The 24,547-nt window shown below is 40.8% G+C and overlaps 1 protein-coding gene across 9 annotated transcripts in view; it reads right to left on the bottom strand.

Annotated features, from left to right (window-relative positions):
- The window catches only part of erbin (erbb2 interacting protein), a 256,213-nt gene that overhangs the window by 167,298 nt on the left and 64,368 nt on the right, over positions 1-24,547 (bottom strand). For 4 of the 9 annotated variants that reach the window (XM_060835501.1, XM_060835475.1, XM_060835484.1 and 1 more), the window contains one exon: positions 23,451-23,530. The exons of 4 other annotated variants lie outside the window; for them this stretch is intronic. The gene's annotated coding sequence lies outside the window, so the exon portion shown is untranslated. Of the gene's footprint in view, positions 1-22,632; positions 22,651-23,450; positions 23,531-24,547 lie in introns of those variants that run through there. One more of the 9 variants, XM_060835510.1, reaches the window with a different exon arrangement.

Here is a 24,547-nt window from a genome sequence, read left to right as displayed (position 1 = left end):
GAAACTGCAGCAGGAATCCAAATCAGGACAAATAATGAAAACAAGTAGTTTGACAGTGACAAATAGCACATTCAGAGTGTGTTAATCTGGAGGGCCTGTGAGTGAAACTTGTGGGCTGTGAAAGGAGGGGAGCAGTGGGTGGGTGGAAAGGATTAAGAGGAACCTGAAGAGTGATCTCGGCTCAAAAGTTAATGGACTTTCTCTCCATGGATACTGCCTGACCAGCTGTGAGCTCCAGCACTTTTTGTTTTCTGTAATTATGTAGAGTCTAGAATAATATTCAAGAATAGAAGCATTCCTTTCACTTCTGGAGGAATCTCTCTGTATGCTTTTCTCCCATATAGAAGACTAACCAGGACACACATTAGGATTCCAGTAGTTTACCAGTGTTATATTCACAGGCCAGGGGTTCTTCTACCTGAAGTAGATATGCACAGGTTTTGTACTATATAAAACAATATACTCTTGCCTATAATCGGCATCAATTACTAATCTATGTTTTGTCCAACTTTCTTCTGTAATCAAGATTCTTGTCTTCAGGCATCAGATGGTCAGTGTACCCTCAACAATCAACCAGTGGAAGCAGTTCTTCGTTGAAAGGCCAAAACAGGATGAATTAAAGTTTCCCTTCATCTGCCTATTAAACAGCAATATGGATATGGAAATATTCATCTTGATAGTCACCATCTCCAGGGGTACCAGTAAAAGTCAGATGAAAAAGAATTGAAGAATTAAGGAGAAGTTTTATGGGAAATTACTGATGAGTTATAGATTTTCTTGGAATTTAGGGTGTAGGTTTGCTCGCTGAGCTGTAGGTTTCTTATCCAGACGTTTCATTACCTGGCTAGGTAACATCATCAGTGGCGACCTCCAAGTGAAGCGAAGCGGTTGTCTCCTGCTTTCTATTCATATCTTTCTCCAGGATGGGGTTCCTGGGGTTTGTGTTTTTCAAACAGGAAATGACATCACCACAAACCCCAGGAACCCCATCCTGGAGAAAGATATGAATAGAAAGCAGGAGACAACAGCTTCACTTCACTTGGAGGTCGCCACTGATGATGTTACCGAGCCAGTAATGAAACGTCTGGATATCAAACCTACAGCTCAGCGAGCAAACCTACAGCCTAAACCTCAACCTGAGCTACAACCCTTGCAATTTTCTTAGAACTTTGTAGGATTATCAACACCACTACTTTTGCAACTTGAGTGTTGCAAACATTATGCACATTTGTTGGAAATGTGAAGTTTCAATCATCTACATGAGCCAAATCTCAGAATTAACATCTTTTGGCAATTAGACATTGCTTTAATTTTCCTTAAAAAAGGTAGAAAATACTCAAGAGCTTGAACAAGTCTCCAATCTTCAACTTTAACTCTTCTCTCTCCACAGATGCTGCCAGACTTTGAGAGCTTCCATCTTTTCCTTTGAAATTTCCAGTACCCACAGTATTTTGCATTTGCTGTGTTTTTCTTTTGACACAGGGAAACCATTTTGCAATGCAGGAAGAATCAAAAAGTAAATTTTACAGAGCTGAGTGATTAACTTCCTTTATTTAAACTATCACATGCACCCACTTGAAACATATCAAGTCATCTCTACAAGTGATTTAATGCTTTTCTAGGACAAAAATTAAAATGCAAATGGATCATTTGATGTCTAAACTCTGCCTAAATCCTAAGAGAAACATGTACACTAACGATCATAAAGGAAAAGATAATGATGCTGAAAGAAAGCTGGGTGGGTGAAAAGTTTTAGTGCTTAAATCTTGAAGCAGAAATAAAGCTTAATTATAGACACATTTCTGCAGTCAGTTCTATTTAAGTGGGAACAGGGAGAATGTGAACTGAAAGTCTTACTCAATTTTGGTTACCCAAATCTAAGGGAAACATTTAAGCGGGGAGGTGATGCCAAGAACCATCAGGCAAATCTCTGGTCTCAAAACTGAAATAAGGAACATTGGCAAAGCTGAGACACTTCAGCTTTAAAGAGGGACAGCAGAGCAGCTTTGAAGACGTTCACCAGATGTTAGATTACATGGGTAAAATATATGTTCAGAACGCTACCATTTTACAACACTGGCAATACCACATGTGTGGAATCATCACTTTAAACCTGTCAGACAGGAAAAACGGGACACTCATTTTCTTCCCCTTTCAAGATGCTCATGGAAGCTGTGTGGCTACCATCATCAAATCACAACTTGGCCGGTCCACTACTCTGGACCGTTGGTCAAGGGCCATTAAAAATCTCAGACATTTTATTTATCTTTTTCATTCTCTGTACCAAGCAAATTTAATTTCACGATTCAGGCCATTATTGCAAAATCATGTCTAGAAGGATCTAGACAGGTTGGGAGAGTGGTCCAGGAAATGGCTGATGGAATTTAACGTGAGCAAGTGCGAGGTCTTGCACTTTGGCAAAAAGAATAAAAGCATAGACTACTTTCTAGATGGTGAGAAAATTAGTAAAGCCAAAGTACAAAGGGATCTGGGAGTGCTAGTCAAGGAGTCTCTAAAGGTAAACATGCAGGTTGAGTCCGTGATTAAGAAAGCGAATGCAATGTTGTCTCTTATCTCAAGAGGGTTGGAATATAAAAGCAGAGATGTGCTACTGAGACTTCATAAAGCTCTGGTTAGGCCCCATTTGGAGTACTGTGTCCAGTTTTGGTCCCCACACCTCAGAAAGGACATACTGGCACTGGAATGTGTCCAGCGGAGATTCACAAGGATGATCCCTGGAATGGCAGGTCTAACATATGAGGAACGGCTGAGGATCCTAGGATTGTATTCATTGGAGTTTAGAAGATTAAGGGGAGACTTAATAGAGACGTACAAGATAATACATGGCTTGGAAAGGCTGGACGCTAGGAAATTGTTTTCGTTAGGTGAGGAAACTAGGACCCGTGGACACAGACTTAGAATTAGAGGGGATCAATTCAGAACAGAAATGCGGAGACATTTCTTCAGCCAGAGGATGGTGGGCCTGTGGAATTCATTGCCACGGAGTGCAGTGGAGGCCGGGACGCTAAATGTCTTCAAGGCAGAGATTGATAGATTCTTGTTGTCTCGCGGAATTAAGTGGAGTTGAAATGCCCATCAGCCATGATTGAATGGCAGAGTGGACTCGATGGGCCGAATGGCCTTACTTCGACTCCTATGTCTTATGGTCTCATAGGTTAGACAATCACAAACTTCCCTTTACATTTAACCATTGTTTATGAGTTCAATTGAACTTCATTGCACAAAGCCACAGTCAGAAAAGCAAAGACAGTTCTAGTCGCAAAAATGAGCTTCCAGATGCCTGCTACTTCAACACACCACCGTGTTGCTGGTTAGGTCCTACTGTAGTGCTCCAGCAATGCTCAGCCCAAGCTGGAACAACAGCATCTCATTTTCCACTTGGGGAGCCTGTAGCCTTCAGCATTCAATATCAAGTTCAATAATTTTGAGGTCTGAACAACTTCTTCCATGTCCTTTACGCACACCCACATTCAAGGCCATATCATCACATGGGCTGCTTTCAGTACAGGTGTTTTCACCTAATTATGCCCCCCCCCAACCCCCTGCCATTTGCAACTTTCCTTTCTCCCTGGCTTATCATCATCTATCCCCATGTTTGGCTTTAGTCTTTCTTTTCATCTGGTCTCGGTCTTCAGCTATCATTTGCTCCTTTGTGGGCGGCACGGTGGCTCAATGATTAGCACTGCTGCCTCACAGCTCCAGGGTCCAAGGTTCGATTCCGGCCTCGGGTGACTGTGTGTGTGGAGTTTGCACATTCTCCCTGTGTCTGTGTGGGTTTCCTCCAGGTGCTCCGATTTCCTCCCACAGTCCAAAGATGTGCAGGTCAGGTGAATTGGCCATGCTAAGTTGCCCATGGTGTTAGGTGCAATGGGTCTGGGTGGGTTACTCTTCGGAGGGTCGGTGTGGATTGGTTGGGCCGAAGGGCCTGTTTCCACACTGTAGGGAATCTAATCTTAACACACTCTCCGTTACGTCCCCGCTTTCTCTCCACAGATGTTACCACCCCTGTTGAGGCTCTCCATAATGTCGGTTTATGTGTGAAATTCCTACTGTGCTGAAGTCTGACAAAGCCAACTCTAACATCACAGCTGTCTGCTACAATGACCTCAGATAGAGAGGCAGTTGTGTCATGGTAACGTCACTGGATTAATAATACAGAACCCTATGCTGAAGTTCTGGGGACTGGCTTTGAGAGATATACAGGACGTTTTTTTAAAAAAAAACAAAAACAAATGTCAGTCAGGATTCTCAGTAGCTATCCTGCATGTCTACTAAAATGGGATAAGGAAGGTCAATATCTCCTGTATGAATGATAAATACAATAGTTCAGATTGGCATTAAAGTAAAACTCCTGTAAACTTCTGAAAAGCTGTGATCAATTTTCAACGAGCAGATTTGAAATTTAATCCAAGTAAAGCCTTTTTTTAAAATTATGTTCATCTTCACAGACTGCATCCTAGTTCGATTTTCATACATCGTGGTGTAATGTTTAACTCCAATTAAGCAGAAAGTTCAGGATCAATGATAAGTTCCAGAATTGAACTTTTGAGATTTGAAAGATTGAACTTGATAAATCAATGGGACTCTCTTGCCCAAAATATTGATGTGACAAATTTGATTAAATGCTTTTTGCTAGACTGATTACAATCAAGCATTTCTAAACAGAAATATGGCATATTTGTTTACCTGATTATTTCAGCTTTGCACACAATCATCTCCCTGTAGAACAAATTTAACCAAACAAGCACTGATAAGATCCCAAATAACTGAAGAGCTTGGAAAATTTGTCTAACTTTTAGTCTAGCCAGCAAACAATTCCGATTTCCAGGATGTTATATTAATAAACCTTGGCTTTATCTTCTACATACACGCTATTATCCAAAAGGCTTTCAATAAGTTATTACATTCAAGGTTACTTAATAAAACCGAAAGCCCATGTTAAAATCAACATAGTCCCAGAGCACTATTGAGTGGGGTTTAATCTGTTGTTATTATTAGTAAATAACCTATTATCTTCAGAATAGGCCCCTCAAGTTTTAAATTTAATGCTGATTTCTCTCTTTGTGCACCTGCTCTGTAGCTCTAACACTGTATTCCTCGCTCTGCTCTATTACCCTTATGCACTTTGTATGGTATGAACTGCCCAGACTGCGCACAGAACAAAACTTTTCACTGTACCTCGGTATATGTGACAATAATAAAATAAATAAACAAGTAATCTGTGGGTCACCATACCTTAGGTGAGGGGCAAGGTTGAGAAAGGGAGACTTTTAATTTAACCTCAGCCAGGACAGGAATTGAACCTACCCTTTTGTCATCACTCTGCATCACAAACCAAGTGTTCAGCCAACTGTGTTTGGTATGATAGATATGGAAAGTTTGTTCCCCATGTGGGAGTGTTTAGGAACAGAGAACATACTCTTAGGATAAGAGGTCGACCATTTAAGACACAGATGAGAAGTTTTTCTTAAAACCTCAGAACTGAATCTGCGGAACTCCTCAATACATGGAGCTGTTTAGGATATTCAAGGCAGAGACAGGCAGGTTTTGAAATCAGCAAGAGAATCAAATATTATGTGGATAAGGCAGGAAAATGAATTGAGCACCGTCAGATCAGCCATGATTTCATTTCAATAGACAGTGGGCTGAATGGACTACTTTTATATACAAGAGCTTATCCTTCACAAGGTAAGAAGCAAATACTAAACTCAGGAAACCAAAAAGTTAACTATCATAAATCTCTATATTAACATGCAAAATAAAATAGGTCATAAAATTTCACATAAGTTTACAGTAGTCTAATTTATATTGTTCTGCTCCACCAGAGAGGAAGCAGAGTTTGGATCTGTGCCACTGACTATAATACAGTTTATTGAGTCTTTCAGAATACAGATAAGAGAGCAATGGTTTTAGTCCACAACATTCAATCTCTTCACAGGTGCAGCCGGACATGCTGAGTTTCTCCAGCAACTACTGTTTCATTCCACAAAACTGTTTTGCCACTGCACTTCTTTCTCTTTAGCAACAAGACGGGTCACCTGCCAAAAGGAACCTCGAGATACTGGAGAATTTCCACCAGCAGTGTCTTCACAGGATTCTCAAACTCAAATGGGAAGACAGATGAACAAACTCCAGCATCTTCACTGAAACCAATTCTTTCAGCATCTCAGTCATGACCACACAGAAATCAGCTCTACTGGTTCGGATGGTGCATACAATTAATTCCAAGTATTAACAAATAGTCAGCTTCCAAAGGAACTTAAGAGTGGCAGCAAATCTCAAGGACAGCAAAACCACTTTAAAAAGACACTATAAAGACTCAAATGAAAAGGAGAAAGATAGATGTTAAATGCATGGAAGCAAGTTGCTACAAACTGTACCACATTGGCAGCACCTCATCCAAACAAGACTTGGGCCAGATGGAAATGCCCACATAAACTCTAGTGGAGGTAAGGAAACAGCAATGACAGGAGAAAGTGAGGGCTACAGAAGCTGGAGATCAGAGTCAAGTATGTAGTGTTGGAAAAGCACAGCAGGCCAGGCAGCATCCAAGGAGCAGGAGAATCGACGTTTTGGGCATAAGGGCTTGCTTATGGCTGAAAACGTCGATTCTCCTACTCCTCGGATGCTGCCTGACCTACTGTGCTTTTCCAGCACCACACTCTAGAAACTGCAATGAAAGGCAGCAGAACCCTGCCCGGAGAAACCTTCAACCTCCACCCTCCTCTCCATGGCGGTTCCTCTCTGCTCAAAAAGCCCTGTGGCTTCAGGATTGTTCTGAGGAACCACCCGAGTTACACATCATGAATACGGAAGACATCACTGTTTCGTAGGACTGAGAACAATGGCATGAACCCATTTGATTGAAAGTGTAAAACAAGAGATGGTGTACTCATGCTTTATACATAGGTCTATAATTTGATCTGGCAATGTTAGAAATGCCTGAACCCAGTGACAGGCTTTAAAGGTCAACATTCCTCCTGACACTATCATCTTACTGGTGTTACAGAGGGGATCCCTCATCAAGTTCCTCCAAAACATTTTGCAATTTCAGTGAAACAATTGCAGGGAAGTAGCAGACTTCCCCCACTTCAAACAAAGTGAAGCTGTAAGCGAAGCCAAAAAGGAGCATTCGCACACCACCCAACGTCTAATTATCAAAAAGTATTAATGAAGTCCATGAAAGCAGTATAATATCCATTACATAATGAACATGTATTTTTTTTCACAATGATGCAACAAGTTGATTAAGCACTCAAAGTTACTATACAAGACTATTGTTGAACAGTAAATTGCTCTTTTGTACAAGATACTGAATTCTTTATTAATGCTTAGAGTATTTTTCTTTCCGTTGAGAATTTCTTTGATCACTTTTTAGGCACATATTTCTCCGCACACCATTATTCATTTTGTACATGTTAATGCAAAATTAGTTTCCTTAGGTTTAAGGCTAAAATTTTAAAGTCAAGTAATGAGGAGGTAAAAGAATAAATCAAATGATTATTGTGCTAATTGACAAAAGGCAAACAGTAGAGATAAGGAGGACATTTTCAGGATGGCAACCAGTAATTTGTCAAGAACCACAGGATACGTCAAGGCCACAATTATTACTATCTATATTAAAGAACTAGTTGAGGGAAGTGAATGTACTACAGTATAACCAAGTTCTTAAGTAAGTGGAAAGGACTATTTGCACATCATCCAAGGGTTACAGGAAAAGGCAGGAAACTGGAGTTGAGGATTATCAGACCAGCCATGATCTTAATGAATGGAGTAGCAGACTCAATGAGCTATACAGCTTAACTCTACTCTTAGGGTCTTGGATGCTTGAAAACAGCCTTTGTCCAGTTATCTAAAGCCACGGAGTGTTAAAAGATCAAAAAGCAAAGTGTTGGGAAGGGCAGAACTTCAATTTTGAATAATTACAATCTTTAATTACAAGTCTCAGGCGACGGACTGTGTGGAGTTTGCACATTCTCCCCGTGTCTGCGTGGGTTTCCTCCGGTTTCCTCCCACAGTCCAAAAATGTGCAGGCTAGGTGAATTGGCCATGCTAAATTGCCCGTAGTGTTAGGTGAAGGGGTCTGGGAGGCTTGCACTCGGCGGGTCGGCGTGGACTTGTTGGGCCGAAGGGCCTGTTTCCACATTGTGAGTAATCTAATCTAATCTTAATTAGAGGCATGCATTGCATATCCTGCACCTCCAATCCAAAAACACAATTCCAGACTGCTTCGACATATGGAGGCACAAGTGAGTTTCCAGTTAATGGCTAACATAACTTTAAGAATTGAAATATATACTTTTGAATATACAATTACATAAAAGGAATACAACTGCTCTCAAAAGCAAACAGTCCTTTATTAACAATCCAACCATGCATTTGGTCCCCATCTATGGAAACCTAAAATTTTCTAAATTACAATATGTCATTCTTATGTAAAACAGAGAATTCCCTTTTCCATTTTCTTGTAACAGAATTGCGAGGTGCAACAATTAGCAAAAGAGCTAAGGTTGTTTACATTATATACCACATGGACTTAAAAATTAGCTGCTTAAAACCCACGATATTGAAAAATCAAGTCCACCTCAAGTACCTTCAGCATAACTTACAAGAAAGCACCCCACTGGAGCTTAGCTTCTGTATTCCCATGGTTTCAATCATCAAAATAGTGCAGCACAATGGCCATAGCTGCATATTTCTAATCAACTTGTTCATGTGTGTTATGATACACCTCTGGAGCAGGTTGGGACTTTAAACCAGCTGTTCTGGCACAGACATAGGGGCACTATGACACCACAAGATCCCTCTAGCTACTGTTGCGTGCCAATGGTGTAAAAGCCACATTCACAAGTATTTGTCAATTTATGGTTCACGTTGCCATCTTCATTAATGAGCTTTGTAGATTTACATGGAACAAAGCTCCTCCTTTGGGAGAGTTGGTAACTTGGATAAAACGGACTTGGGTCACAGTAGAAACAGGTTAGTTGTGGAGGGTTGTACACTGCAAAGATCAGTGAGAGGTCTCTATTTGTAATATGCACAAAAATGATTTCATGAAAATGTAGGTGGTGCGATTAGTAAGTTTGGAGATGACATGCAAACCAGTGAGGAAAGTTCATCAAAAGATGCAGCAGGATATCGATCAGTTAAAAAGTGGGGTGGAGATGAAGATTAATCTCGACAAGTGTGAAGTGATGCATTCCGGGAGGTCAAATGCAAGAGGCAAGTATACATTAAATGACAGGACAATTAGGAGCATTGATATTCAGAGAGATCTTGGGGTGCAAGTCTTGAAAGTGGCAACACAAATGGATAAGGTGGTAAAGATGGCATATGATAGGCTTGCATTCATCAGTCAAGGCACTGAACGTAGAAGTTGGCAAGCCATATTGCAACTGCATAAGTCCTTAATTAGGCCACATGTGGAATACTGCGTGTGGTTCTGGTTACCACAGAATAGGAATGATGTGCAGGCTTTGGAAAGGTTTACCAGGATTTGTCTGGATTGGAGTGAATTAGGTTTATGGACAGGACAGACAAACTTGGACTGTTTTCACTGGAGCATTGAAGGCTCAGAGGTGACCCGAGGGAAGTATATTAAATCATGAGCCTTTTTCCCCATGGTGGAAATGTCAACTACTAGGACACAGTTTTAAGGTGTGAGAGAGAGAAGGTTTCAAGGAAATGTGGAGGAAAGCATTTTACAGAGGGTGGTAGAATCTTGGAACGTGTTGCCAGAAGAAGTGGTATAAGCAGGTACATTGGGAAAGATTAAGGAGCATTTAGACAGATATATGAATAGCCAGGGAAGAGAGGGATATGGACCACGCGTAAGTAGATGGGATGAGTTTAGAAATGGTATCATGGCTGGCACAGACATGGAGGCTGAAACCATGTTCCTGTGCTTTACGGTTTTGTGTTCCTATCTTTTTAATCTGAGGATATATAGATGACAGTTAGAAAATAATTTGAACAAAATCATATGAATTGAAGTGTGAAATTATTACATTTGTACATTTATTAAATTTGTATTGCTTAAATTTGACTTGATGGCTAATTCACATGTTTTAATGCAAAAAGAGTCAAATTATCAACAGACTAAATTATTAGAGTCCAGTGGACAATAATTCAAAGCCCTAAAAGAAACTCACATTTTACCAAACTTTTTTCCTAATTATCTCCTTAACTCGAATGCTCCAATTGTGTCCTCTAGCATTCAACCTCATCATCTGACAGTGCAGTGAGAGCTAGTGCCATTTCTTGCACTGGAATACTGTACTACAATAACATGTTTCACTATGAAAGACAAATTGTTAAAGATATACTTTTATATGGGGGGGAAAGCACCTTTAAGTCAGCATTTTCAATTAAAGCCTTAGAGTACTGAAGCCAAGAAAAATAGAGCAGGGTGTAAGCTAAAAGATAAAGTACTAGAAATTCTGAAGAATTTGAAAAGTACCCAGACAAGGTGTGAGGGGCAAGCATGAAACAAATCTGAGAAAAATCAGAATGGGCAGTCCAACTGGCACAGATTGTTTTCTTGGACAGTTATGAATGATTAAAATATTGCCTCTCCCTCTCAACTAAACATATACATTTCCTGCTACTACTTGATGATAATTTGAGGACTTTTCCACTGTTTCCTGGGAAATGTTTATTCCTCAACCTTGAAAAAAAAGGCAGGCATTCTGGTCAGACCAGATTGCTGTGCGTGGGATTTACTGGGAGCAAACTGCATTCCCCGTTTCCTACATTTGAACAGTAACTGCACTGCAGCAAGGCTGGAAGTGTGCTGGGATGAGTAGCAGTCAGAACATGCATCTGCAGTAAATGGCAATTTTGATATCAAAGCTGTACAGTAAGGAAACTTTACAACTCCTCCAAAAAGTGTTTGCAGAATCTATAACTTTTTTTTATGAATTGCTAACAAGGCTTTGAAAGAGTTTGCATTGATTCTAAAAGGTTCAAGTGCAAAGCTGCTGAAGTACCTGGTCTGTGTGACCTGACCTTTGACCTGTTAAGCAGTATCAAACCAGCAGGAATCTGGGGCAACCTTCCAAATGAGCAAAAAGGGATCAAGTCCTAAAGATGCCAAAAACTAACTATCCAGCAGCAGCCAAGCGAGCCTTTTTTTTCATTCACAGGATGTGGGCATCGATGGCCAGGGCAGAATTTATTGTCCATCCCTTATGGCCTAGAAGGCAGTTATAAAAGTCAACCAATTGCTGTGGATCTGGAGTCATATCTCGGCCAGATGAAATAAGGATGGCAGTTTCCTTCCTAAAAGGAGATTAGTGAACCAGATGGATTTTTCTGACAATTATAGTGCTCATTATCCTCCCAATTCCAGATTTTTAAATCAAATTCAAATTCCAATTCCACCATCTGCCATGGTAGGATTAGAATCAGAGTCATAAATCATTACCTGGGTCACTGGATTAATAGTCTAGAGATAATGCCATTAGGCGTCAACTGCTGTAATGCAGGTTAGCTGATGGGCGAAGCTGCTTAGCTCACATATTGAGGTAAAAAGAAGAACAGAGAATTCATGTCAAGCCAGAAAAGCTTCATGAAAGTCGGCTTTTGGTGCAGCAGTGAAAAATAAAGAGAATTCAAGCAGCTCGTGGGAAAGTGACATACAGGGGGTCTCATATTTACCAATGGCTGATTATGAACATTTGTACATACAAACTTGATTTCACACAGGAGTGTAAATTTAAAATTCTGACATTATGAACATTTCCTGTACTTACAAACAGTTCCTTTACATTGCCCTGAAATGTGTTCCGACTTGCTTATACACCAGTTTGCAAGCGCATTCCAGAAAGAACCTGTCTGCAACCCAGGGGCTGCCTTCCAAATGAGCAATAAGGGATGGAGTCCTGAAGTGACATGATAGGTCAGGTGTGCAAAAGAGTGGAGAGTTTGTATCAGAGAACAAGTTCACAAAATGCGTGTTGGTCAGTTGTAAAAGAACTCTGGAAAACTACACCATCAGGGCTGACATGACAAGTGAGAGAGAGCTGTTAGATAAATGCCATGTCGCTGCTAAGCATACCTCAAAATCTCAGACAGAATACGTCACACTTCCCAGCAGACGCAAGTCCGATAAGAATGGAGTTGATGGTACTGCACATTGCATCACATTTGGGCAGAGAGTTATGTAGGTGCTGATAATTATGAAAGATGACATTTGTCATAGTGATAATTTAAAATAAAATGCACTTTTATCTAAAGTTTCTTGTGCCCATTAAGTCACATTTAATTTGTATTGGTTCTGATTTGTACTACAATGAACGTTACAACAAGTGCAATCTCAGTGTAATTTCTTCATTTTGGAGGTCATTCAGTAAATTTGGTTGATAGTTTCCCATAGGAATTGTAATATATACATGTTTTCCCATCCACAGAAGGTCATGAATCCAATGAGATGTGTTCAGACTTCCAGCTTTGGGCTCTGCATTTATGCTTTCAATCATTCTTAAGCAGCAATACTCTGGTTTAGTGCCTTCCTTTGCTGCCAATCTTCATGTAGGCTTGGATCAACTCAAACATGGACTGAAACCATTCTAAAACCTTTGCAACTGTCCCTACTTTTCACCATTTTCATGGTTTGCTATTATGTCACTGCACAGAGCTCCCAACTTATTGTGTAAAATTGTAACAGGTTTCACGCTCAGGCACCAAGTCAAATAGCCATCAATATAACTCCACAAATGTACACTGATTCAGTTAATTAATAATTACATTAATTTTATGCAACTTCATTTGCCCATAAATTGCCCTGAAAGTTTACTAACTACTCCTGACTGAAAGAGGACAACAGAAGCAGTTTGAAGTGGAACATTTTGCGTTCAACCTTGATTGCTCCCTCTGATGATTTATCTCCTCTGAATTTAGCCACAGGATAGATGACACTTGGCGCAACATGTCAAGCTTATAGAGAAGGATGAAGGCGTTTAAATCTGTTTTAATACATCATGGTCACACAATGAACTTGTAATGTTCATGCAGTTATTTGACCCATTGCTGATATCAGATATCCATTTTTGGAAAATGGCTGATCAGCACTGTACTATCTGGAACTCACTGAGTGAACACTAATTAGGGCTGCACGGGCAAATGCATTTCAACTAAGTTGTTAGCTGTCTGCCTCCAACTTATTATCGTGTGACCTGCTTTAGTATGTTAGACTATTAAGGGATGAATTGTGCTTTTTATTTGGCTTCCCAACAGCTTATGAAGAATTAATGTAGAAAAAGAAACTGGCGATGTTAACACAGAGCTGAATTAGATCTTGATTAAACAACATAAAACCACCAACAGTAACACTTCCGTTTCCTCTGCTATCCGAAAGTGCACAGTAACCTTTAGACTTTTCCCTCAACTTTGACGTCAACAAACCACAAAACATTTGATTTGATCATCCAGTCTTCAACGCCCTTAAGTAAGGAGGTGGTTAAATCAGGCTTTCATTTATGTTGAAATAGTAGAATTTAAGCTCTCATGCCACCTTGAAAATCAAGAGTCTTTTTCAACAATATTTAGATGTAAACCATAATGAGTACTCAGCCTCCTAAAGCACATAAAAGTATTTGGAGATGATGATCCAGGAGCAGCAACTCCTGACAAGCCAAAAGAGATCATCTCAGTGAATCCTGGGGAAGGACCATTTGCACTGCCTTCTGAGTCTTTCCCTCCACCCACAGCGGTGGCATACGGTGTCAGTTGATATGGACGCATAGTTTTATAAGAGAGTTCAGAGTGTGACAGAGTATAACAGAGTGTTATAAGTCAGCAACTTATAATTCTTTACCTGTAGCAAGAATCTATTTAGTTGTGACACATTGTAATTCTTGTTAAGTGCAAAAACCCAGAACTTGTTTTCTGTCCACTTGTGTCTGAAGATTCAGGTAAATTGGAGAATTTTGCATACATTTTATAAAACTTTTAAATTTCTATTACGACTCTAGGAGCAGCGACGTTTGATGTACAGCACACTATCCCAATGAGGCACAACAAAGGTCAACAAGGAGAATGGATTTTAAGAGGAATGTGTGGTGGAAGACTTGAGTGAGTAAATGCTTGAGCACAGGGCCTGGTCAGCCAGTGGCAGAAATGTCAATGACAGGGTAAAGAAAATACAGAAAATGCCAAAGTCATTTTATTGGGGGGAGTGACGGCTTATAGTGATGTCAACACTGGACACTGAACCCAGAGACCCAGGTTCAAATCCTGCCACTAAAAAAGGTAGAATTTGAATTCAATGCAAATCTTAATTTAAGAATCTAATTTCAACCACAAAATCATTATCAATTGTCAGAGAAACCCATCGGCTTCACCGATCATCTTTAGGGAAGAAAACTATCTTTATCCAGTTTTGCATACATGTGACTCCAGACCTATAGCAATGTGATTGACTCTTAACTGCGCTCTGGGCAGCATTGTCACTGAGGTTTTCACAGATTTGGAAATCACTATATTTAAATCGATTAAGCCAAGCAAAGGATTGAAAACAGAGCTGCTCTTTGCAGGGCAAGTTTAATTGATGACCACTTCAAATTTGAGAGGTTGGGGAGAAATAATATATAGTGGCAGTAATATATAGTGGCAGCCATAGTGATGACAATCTTAAGCCTATTTTGTTAATGACCAACTTCATTTTTTAAAAATTCTTTCTTGGGATGAAAACACCACTGACAAAGACACCATTTATTGCCCGTTGCCACTTTTTCCTTAAAGATGGTGGCAAACTGCCTTTGTGAACTGCTGCAGTCCATATGGTATAGATGTATTCACAGCATCTTGATAAAGACAGCTAAAGGAGTTTGACCCACTGATAGTGAAGGAATGGTAATACAGTCCCAGGTAAGGGGACGTAGCTTGAAGGGCAACTTGCCAGCGGTGGTGGTGGTGCTCCTGTGCAGCTGTTGCCCGGGTCCTTCTTGGTGGTGCAATTCTCATGTTTTGAGAGGTTGTGTCAAAGCAACCTTGGGGAGTTGCTGCAGTATCACAAAAGGTGATAAGTGCTGCAGTCACTGTGCCTTGGTAGTGGAAGGATCGGAATGGTTAAAAAGGAGAATAAAGGAGAATGCAAGAGGTCAGGATCTGAAGAAGCATATTGAAAAAGGGGAGAATTAACAGAAGAGATAAAAGGTTGGAAGATGATGCAGAGAGGGAAAGTAGAACCAGATCGTGAAAGGATGAGAAGTAAGATGAGAATTCATTTGTAGGTCTGGTTGCCAGCTTAGAGAATGTGCTGGCAAGACCAACATTTAATCCCTATCCCCAAATGTCATTGAAGAAATGGTGGTAAACCACCTTCATGAACCACCACAATCCATGGGGTGTGTTTACAACCACCGGAGTTTCTGTACTGGTTTGCTGCAATGGAATGGTTTATCAAAACATTTCAGAGGACAATTTTAAGAGTCAGCATATTTGCTGTGTGTCTGGAGTTATCCATCATCTATTTAAGTGCCTATTAACACAAACTATCTTACCAGTCATAATTTCAAATACGCAACCACAAGTTATCAGAGCAATTGGTTTAAAATGTTCAAGTTTGACAGAAATAAAGTGTTTTATGCAGCTATTTATTTTCATACTTGTTTCCCATTTTAGTTTGAGAAATCCAGGTTGAAGGCCTAACCACATATTGCAGACCAAATTCAAAAAGGTTGAAAAAAAATCAAATCTACCGAACAAGAACAGTGAAGTACGTGAAAGTGAGGACTGCAGATGCTGGACATTAGAGTCAAGATTAGAGTTGTGCTGGAAACGCACAGCAGGTCAGGCAGCATCCAAGGAGCAGGAAAATCGACGTTTCGGGCAGGAGCCCTTCATCATGGTAAATTTTAATGCAAAGTCTCTCAAATTAGAAATGTTTAAAACAGCACAATTAAAGAATTACATAAAAGGATTTTGTGGCAAACACAGTGGCACTGGTTTTGTAACACACACCTTCATGAACCTCCACAACTCTCACGATGTGCTTTCACTCAAGGTACTTCTGCAGTGGTTTTATACAAAGGAGTAATATGTCAGGACATTTTAAAAGGCAATTAAGAGTCAACACATTGCTGGGTGTGTGGAGTCACATACATGCCAGACTAGGTATGAAAAGCAGATTTTTGGACACTGGTTAATATTAGTAAATCAGTTTCAGTAATAAATTAGTTTTTAATTAATAATAATTCAGTAGTTGCTGTAATCATTATTAATGAGACAAATGTTTTACCACAGATTTATAAATTAATTGAATGTAAATTCCATCCACTGCCAAGGTGGGATTTGAAGTTGTATCGCAAGACATCAACCTGGGTGGCTGGATTACTCATTCGGTAGCATTATAACAAGGGAACCATTCCAAATGATCTTTTTATTGTGGATAAGATTAATGGAAACCACTGTGACTGTCAGCAATCCACAAGACAGTTAGTGCAGCTGCATCTTTGATTCTGGGTCACAGATTATTCATTATTCAAGTCCCTGTTTTGCTAAAAAGTTATTGAAATGGGAGCTTTGTTTGGAGTAATATAATACATATGAAAAGATCATAATGCAGTTATTCCAAATGTGGACCTTAATGTTGTAATCAAGCCTGCTGACAAGAGCGGTTCGGTTGTTGTAAGATCATAGGACATAGGAACAGAAATTAGGCCATTCAACCCATCAGGTCTGCTCCACCATTCAATCATGGCTGATAAGTTTCTCAACCCTATTCTCCCTGTAACCTTTGACCCTCTTGGTACTCAAGAACCTAATCAGTCTTAAATATAGAGCATGACCTGTCCTGCAAAGCCTTTTGTAGCAATAAATTCCACAGATTCACCACTCTCTAACAGATAAGGCTTTATCTGTTCTAAAAGGCCTTACCTTTACTTTAAGGCTATACGCTCAGGTTCTAGTCTCTCCTACCAATGGAAACATCTTCCCATATCTACTCTGTCCAGGCCATTCAGTATTCTGCATGTTTCAATTACACTCCCCCCCCCCCCCCCCCCACCCCAATCCTTCTATACTCCATCAAGTATAGCCCCAGAATCCTCAAACGTTCCTCAGTTATTAAGTTCTTCATTCCTGGGACTATTCTCGTGAACCTCCTCTGAGCATACTCCAGGGCCAGTACATCCTTACTGAGACATGGGCCCAAAACTGCATACAATATTCCAAATGTGGCCTGACCAGAGCCTTTTAGAGCCTCAGAAGAACATCCTTGTTTTGTATTCAAGTCCTCTCAAAACAAATGCCATCATTGCATTTGCCTTCCTAACTACTGACTGAACGTGCAATGTTAACTTGAGACACTCCTGGACAAAAAATCATGAGTCTCTTTGTCTGACGGACTGAACCGTACATTGCAGAGACTGAGTTCCGGCTCTCAGATAGCTCAGCTTATTTGCCCGCTAGACTTTTACCTCCCTCAACTTAGAGCATCAAATTACTGTATCCACAGCTGTCACTAACTTCATTTCATCTGGTGATCTCCCCCAACTGCCTCCAAGCTTATTGTCTCCCAACCCTGCACAGTTCACTTCTACCAACTTCCCAAAATCCACAAACATGACTGCCCAGGGAGACCCATTGTTTCTGCCCACTCCCACCCCACGCAACTCAGCTCTTCTTACCCCGACATTGTCTTTTCTCCCCACGTCCAGTCGCTTCTTACTTACATCTGCAATTCCTCTGATGCTTGAAGTCAGTTTCAGAATTTCCAGTTCGCGGGCTCCAGCAGCCTCCTCTTTACCATAGATGTGGAATCCCTTCGTACATCCAGCTCCCAGCAGGATGGTCTCAGGGCACTCCATCTCTTCCTGGAAGGCAGGCCTGGACCACCCTCATCGACAACCAGCCTCGTCCAGCTGGCCAAGTTCATCCTCACTCTGAACAACTTCTTTTATTGCCTCTCACGCTCTTCATGTCAAAACAGGTGGCCATCAGTAACAGCATGGGCACTAACTTATGTCTGTCTCTTTTTGGGGTAACTGGTTCATTCTTTAGTCCAGTCCTATTCCATGCCCCACCAATAACTATTTCTCTGGTATATCAATGATATCATCGCTGCTGCTCCCCTCTCTTCTACATGTACCCGAGAACTCTGTTGGAAGCTAGAGAAGTGATTGCTGGGCCTCTTGATGAGATATTTGTATCATCGACAGTTACAGGTGAGGTGCCGGAAGACTGGATGTTGGCAAACGTGGTGCCACTGTTTAAGAAGGGTGGTAAAGACTAGCCAGGGAACTATAGACCAGTGAGCCTGATCTTGGTGGTGGGCAAGTTGTTGGAGGGAATCTTGAGGGACAGGATGCACATGTATTTGGAAAGGCAAGGACTGACTAGGGATGGTCAACATGGCTTTATGTATGGGAAATCACGTCTCACAAACTTGATTGAGTTTTTTGAAGAAGTAACAAAGAAGATTGATGAGGGCAAAGTGGTAGATGTGATCTATATGGACTTCAGTAAGGTGTTCGACAAGATTCCCCATGGAAGACTGACTAACAAGGTTAGATCTCATGGAATAAAGGGAGAACTAGCCATATGGATACAGAACTGGCTCAAAGGTAGAAGACAGAGGGTGGTGGTGGAGGGTTGTTTTTCAGACTGGAGGCCTGTGACCAGTGGAGTGCCACAAAGATCGGTGCTGGGCCCTCTATTTTTTGTCATTTATATAAACGATTTGGATGAGAGTATAAGAGGTACAGTTAGTTAAATTTGCAGACAACACTAAAATTGGAGATGTAGTGGACAGCGAAGAGGGTTACCTCCGATTACAACAGCATCATGACCAGATGGGCCAATGGGCTGAGAAATGGCAGATGGAGTTTAATTCAGATAAATGCAAGGTGCTGCATTTTGGGAAAGCACATCTTAGCAGGACTTATACACTTAATGGTAAGGTCCTAGGGAGTGTTACTGAACAAAGACCTTGGAGTGCAGGTTCATAGCTCCTTGAAAGTGGAGTCGCAGGTAGATAGGATAGTGAAGGCGGCGTTTGGTATGCTTTCCTTTATTGGTCAGAGTATTGAGTACAGGAGTTCCGAAACATCGATTCTCCTGCTCCTTGGATGCTGCCTGACCTGCTGCGCTTCTCCAGCAACACATTTTCAGTACAGAAGTTGGGAGGTCATGTTGCGGCTATACAGGACATTGGTTAGGCCACTGTTGGAATACTACATGCAATTCTGGTCTCCTTCCTATTGGAAAGACGTCATGAAACTTGAAAGGGTTCAGAAAAGATTTACAAGGATGTTGCCAGGGTCAGAGGATCTGAGCTACAGGGAGAGGCTGAACAGGCTGGGGCTGTTTTCCCTGGAGCGTCAGAGGCTGAGGGGTGACCTTATAGAGGTTTATAAAATTATGAGGGGCATGGATAGGATAAATAGACAATGTCTTTTCCCTGGGGTTGGGGAGTCCAGAACTAGAGGGCATAGGTTTAGGGTGAGAGGGGAAAGATATAAAAGAGACCTATGGGGCAACCTTTTCATACAGAGGGTGGTACGTGTATGGAATGAGCTGCCAGTGGAAGTGGTACAATTGCAACATTTAAGAGGCATTTGGATGGGTATATGAATAGGAAGGGTTTGGAGGGATATGGGCTGGGTGCTGGCAGGGTGGGACTAGATTGGGTTGGAATATCTGGTCGGACTGAACGGTCTGTTTCCATGCTGTACATCTCTGTGACAATGTGGAAACGTTTATCAATGTGACTTCCAATTTCCACTCCACTCTCACTTTCATCTGGCCATTTCTAACTCTTCCTTTCCCTTCTTCAACACCTCTAGTTTCCATTTCTGGTGAGAGGCTCACTACCAAGATCCATCACAAATCAAGCAACTCCCACAATTACCTTGACTCTGCTTCCTATAAAGATTCAATTCCATTCTCCCAGTTACTCCATCTCCATTGCATCTGTTCTGATGATGCCAACTTCAGCACTCCAAAATGTCCACCTTCTTCCTCAACAGAGGATTTCCCAACAAGGTAGCTGACAGGGCCCTCAGTCAGGTCTGACACATCTGCCACACTGAGGCTTCTCCCTTACCCTTCCCTCACACAACAGTGATAGGCACCCCCTTGTCCTCACCTACCATCCCCACCAATATCCACATCCAAAGGATCATTAGCTGCTACTTTCATCACCTCCAGAAAAACACCAGCAGGAGACACATATTCCCCTTCTCTCCCTTGTCTGCATTCCACAGGGACTGTTTCCAAACCCCCCCCAGGATATTCTGGTGCAGTCCTCCTTCACCACCGCCCCATAGCCCCATGCCACCCTGCAACTGCAGAAGTGTAGTATCTGCCAGTTTACTTCCTCCCTCCTAAGCCTGGATACACCTTCTAGATGAAGTAGCGCTTTACCTGCACTTCACACAATTTAGTCTACTGCTCACAACATGGTCTCCTCTACATTGGGCAAGTGAAGCATAGACTGGGTGAATCGCTCCACAGAATAGCTATGTTTTGTCCACAAAAATGACCTGAAGCTTCCAGTTATCTGCCACTTCGATATACGACCATGTTCCCTGACCACTATTTCTGTCTCAGGCTTGCTGCAGTGCTCCAGCAATGCTCTGTGCAAGTTGGAAAGACAGTACTTCATTTTCCATTTGGGAACTCCAAAGCCTTCTGGATTAAATATCAAAATTTGACAATTTTATGGCCGGAGGCACTTTCTCCGACTTCCTTACCCCAACCCCAACATACCAGGCCTCATTATCACATGGTTTGTTATTACACATAATTCACTGGTAACTACTAATAATCCCCATTCTGACTATTATCTCCACTCCTTTGTCTGACCAAAATGTCCGTCTCTCACTTTGGGGTTTCTCTCCACCAATCGCTTATTCCTCACCCTCTCTCCCCCCAGCCTAACTTATGCATAAAAAGACAACTTTTTCCTAGCTACCATCAGTGCTAAAGAATGTCCACTGGACCTGAAACGTTAGCTCTTGATTTCGATCCACAGATACTGCTGGACCTACTGAAATATTCCAGCAGTTTCTGTTTTTATTTCTGATTTGCAGCATCCGCTGTTCTTTCAGATTTTTATGCCGAGAACTAAATTGATCAGATCCCTACCAGCATATTCTCATGGAGAAAGTGAGGACTGCAGATGCTGGAGATCAGCGCTGAAAATATGTTGCTGGAAAAGCGCAGCAGGTCAGGCAGCATTCAAGGAGCAGGAGAATCTTCAGGATTCCTGAAGAAGGGCTCATGCCCGAAACGTTGATTCTCCTGCTCCTTGGATGCTGCCTGACCTGCTGCGCTTTTCCAGCAACACATTTTCAGCTATTCTCATGACTAACCCAACTCACATTCAAACAATGCCATCTTCATAAGATATGCTTGCTGGGGAAAGTGGCTCCTGGCAGACATGAAGAGTCAAAGGACAAACCATTAAACTACTTTGTATCAGCTAACCATAATGCTTGAATCCTGAACAATGGGTTATCTTCCACTTTGAAGATGATGTATAGACAGAAGTGAATACAAATATTTACTGCTTTTCCAAATACTACCTCAATCCAAGGCACGTTCAACTATGTACTTTATTCCAACAGACTTAGAATGAACTGTTTTAATAAGCATTCCATACTTTGTAACATTGGATAAAAGATCAACTTAAATATAAAGCTAGTCTCTGCTATCAAGGATTCACCTATTTAACAACTAATTTTATTTGTCCAAGACACCATCTAGTTAGGAACCAGTTCATTATAGCATGATCACTTTGGTGCATAGGAACGTTTAGCCCTTAATTATACCTTGATTTCCTAAATTAAATGCATATCTTTTGATAATCATGGTACCTCATTAAAAGTAAAACAATAAGTGTGCTTGTTCGTTGAACTAATTGAACCACATTGATCTAGGTCTGGTAACTATTCAGTGATCTAAATAAGCTACTGCAAATTCAGTATTTTTTTTAAATTATTTGGCTCCTAATGGACCAAGAATATGCCAGTTAATCAATTATTCTGGATAATCAAAAAGGTCACATTTATATAAAAACACACACTAAGTAACAGAAATGTTATGCGAGGGTATGCACATCACTGCTACATTATATTTACAGCACAAATCACTTAAATAATGCAGTCGGTTCTGCTATAACATGTTAGTTCCATTCCTGTGCAAGCCCGCTGCAACAATTTAAATTAATGGGGCCAAAATCGTGGTATAACCAATGCATGCTTTTAAACTTTGTGCTTTAGAAGCAATGTCCCCAATTTGTCGATCATGTTATAGCAAACTCACATTAATGAAACATGCGTTATAGCAGGATGACCTGTAATGCAACTCTTCCTTAAATAAAACTTCTCTCTCGCACTCCCAACTGACTGTTGGCATCGCAGTAGATCTCGCCATTTGAGAAGAAATTGATATTTCGTGCAGCCGCTCAATTGAACAAGTATATTTATATTGAGGTAAATAAATTAACAAACTCTAATAAATGGGCAGAAAAATACAGTAAATTTTGCAACATTTGAAGCATTAAATTTTGGTGGTTTATCGAGTGGACCAATTAAAATAAAATTGCTGTAACACCCAGATATCGAACCAAAACTTTCAAAACAAAAATGCAAAAACTAACGTTACCTGCCAATGCTGAATTCTTTAAATGTCTCTCATTTGGTAGATACGTAGGGATTCATCCTCACAAGAGTGTAATTTGAATAGTTCTCCCTAAGCACTCGTCACGCTCTGAAGTGACAGAATTTTTCCCCAAACAAGGTGGTGACATGCCATGTATTTTTATTGCAACAGCAGATACAGGCAGTATTGTAGGTATTCTCAAAAAAACAACAACTTGTGACTATGAAACATCATAAATGATCATTCTACAACCTAGATTAAGCCTACACAGCAGTAAACTAAAATCATCCCAAAGAGGAAATGCACCAGAACTCACTACTCTTTTAAGGCGTTTACCACTTATTAGAAGCTCTTCTGCAATTTCCCATAGTCTTGTTCTTAGCTGTATTCTCAGTTCCTCACTTGTACAAAATGACAACTGACCAGAATACAAAATGAGCACCTGCACAGTACAAAAAGGTGAGGCCGCTGAGAGCTCTTAAAACACAATGAGTCCACAGCTGAAATACATGGTCCAACATTCTTCTATACTCAAGTGCACAAGTTATCAGCTTGGAAGGGAGCACGGCAATTTCAAAAGAGAGCATTGAAGAGAAACCATTTAGGCAGCATTCCTAAAGACAACACAAGCTGAACACCCTTCTTATTCTGCAATACGACCACAGCACAACTAGGATGGTTCCAACATTCTCTTGTAGAATCTGATATTTCAACAGCTCCCTTGCCTTACATTTCATAATAAGCAGTTTTGTTATATGCATTTCAAAATTCCCCTTTTAACAGTGGTTCCAAAGTTCTAGGAAAGAGTGCTGAACAATTACCAGTGGAACGACTCAGGATTCTTGGAATATGTTGATTCTTCCTATGTTCCAGTCAGTGCCTTGGTTCAGCTTCATTGGACCTAAACATACAAAAACTAATTAGTCCCTCTAAAAGGCAGTCGGCATGTTGTAAAAGCTCTGAAATGTTTTCAATCTGTTCCCGAAAAATAAACTAGTTTAAGCAACAATACTAGACATTTATAAGTTGAAATTAGGTAATTCTGCAAGTCAAGAATTTCTTGCTGTAAAACACAATCAGAAGTACGACTGAATACAAAGGAATAAGAGTTGATCACATTGCCCCTTTAGCTTAAAAGTTGATTATCTGCAAATGAGATAGACAAAATAACTCTGTTTAAGAATGCGTAGAGAGTATAAAACAGAGAAGGAGTTAAGTTCTGAGTTTTGTGAAACAAGAGGTTCAGCTGAGTATGACTCAGATCAGATAAGGACTTACAGTTTACAATGGTGTGTTGCAGTCAAGGGTAATGGGTTAACAAGGTGGAAAATCATTAATTATGTAGAGCCATTTAACGAGATAAGGTAGCATTCAGTACGTGAGGTCAGTTTAACAAGGTGAAAAGTATTCATTATGTGAAGCCAGATGTTGCGTAACAGCAGATGTCTTAATCTTTACTATTGACACTCTCAGATCGTTAATGGTTACCCAATCAATATGTATGTTGCCTTATCTAGATGCTCCGAGGAGAAAGTGAGGTCTGCAGATGCTGGAAATCAGAGCTGAAAATGTGTTGCCGGAAAAGCACAGCAGGTCAGGCAGCATCCAAGGAACAGGAAATTCGATGTTTTGGGCCTGAAGAAGGGCTTATGCCCGAAATGCCAAATTTCCTGTTCCTTGGATGCTGCCTTACCTAGATGCTACCCCCTATAAAAAAGATTAGTTCATTGAGAAAATGCTGTTCCAGGGAAGACTGTGAACTCATTTCCCTGTGAACTTGGGCAATCATTCGCTTTCCCACCACGGTCTGGAATAAAGATGGAGATAAAACTACACTGCGTCTGAGCGCTTTGCTTCGACTGAGGGAAGGAAAATGAGTCAACAGATTAGCCTCATCAATAAATCATTGAAGGCTAAC

This window comes from Hemiscyllium ocellatum, chromosome 2 (assembly GCF_020745735.1).
Source record: "Hemiscyllium ocellatum isolate sHemOce1 chromosome 2, sHemOce1.pat.X.cur, whole genome shotgun sequence".
Taxonomy (NCBI): domain Eukaryota; kingdom Metazoa; phylum Chordata; class Chondrichthyes; order Orectolobiformes; family Hemiscylliidae; genus Hemiscyllium; species Hemiscyllium ocellatum.
The sequence above is the reverse complement of the archived record's forward strand: the minus strand, read 5'-3'. Positions and strand labels throughout refer to the sequence as shown.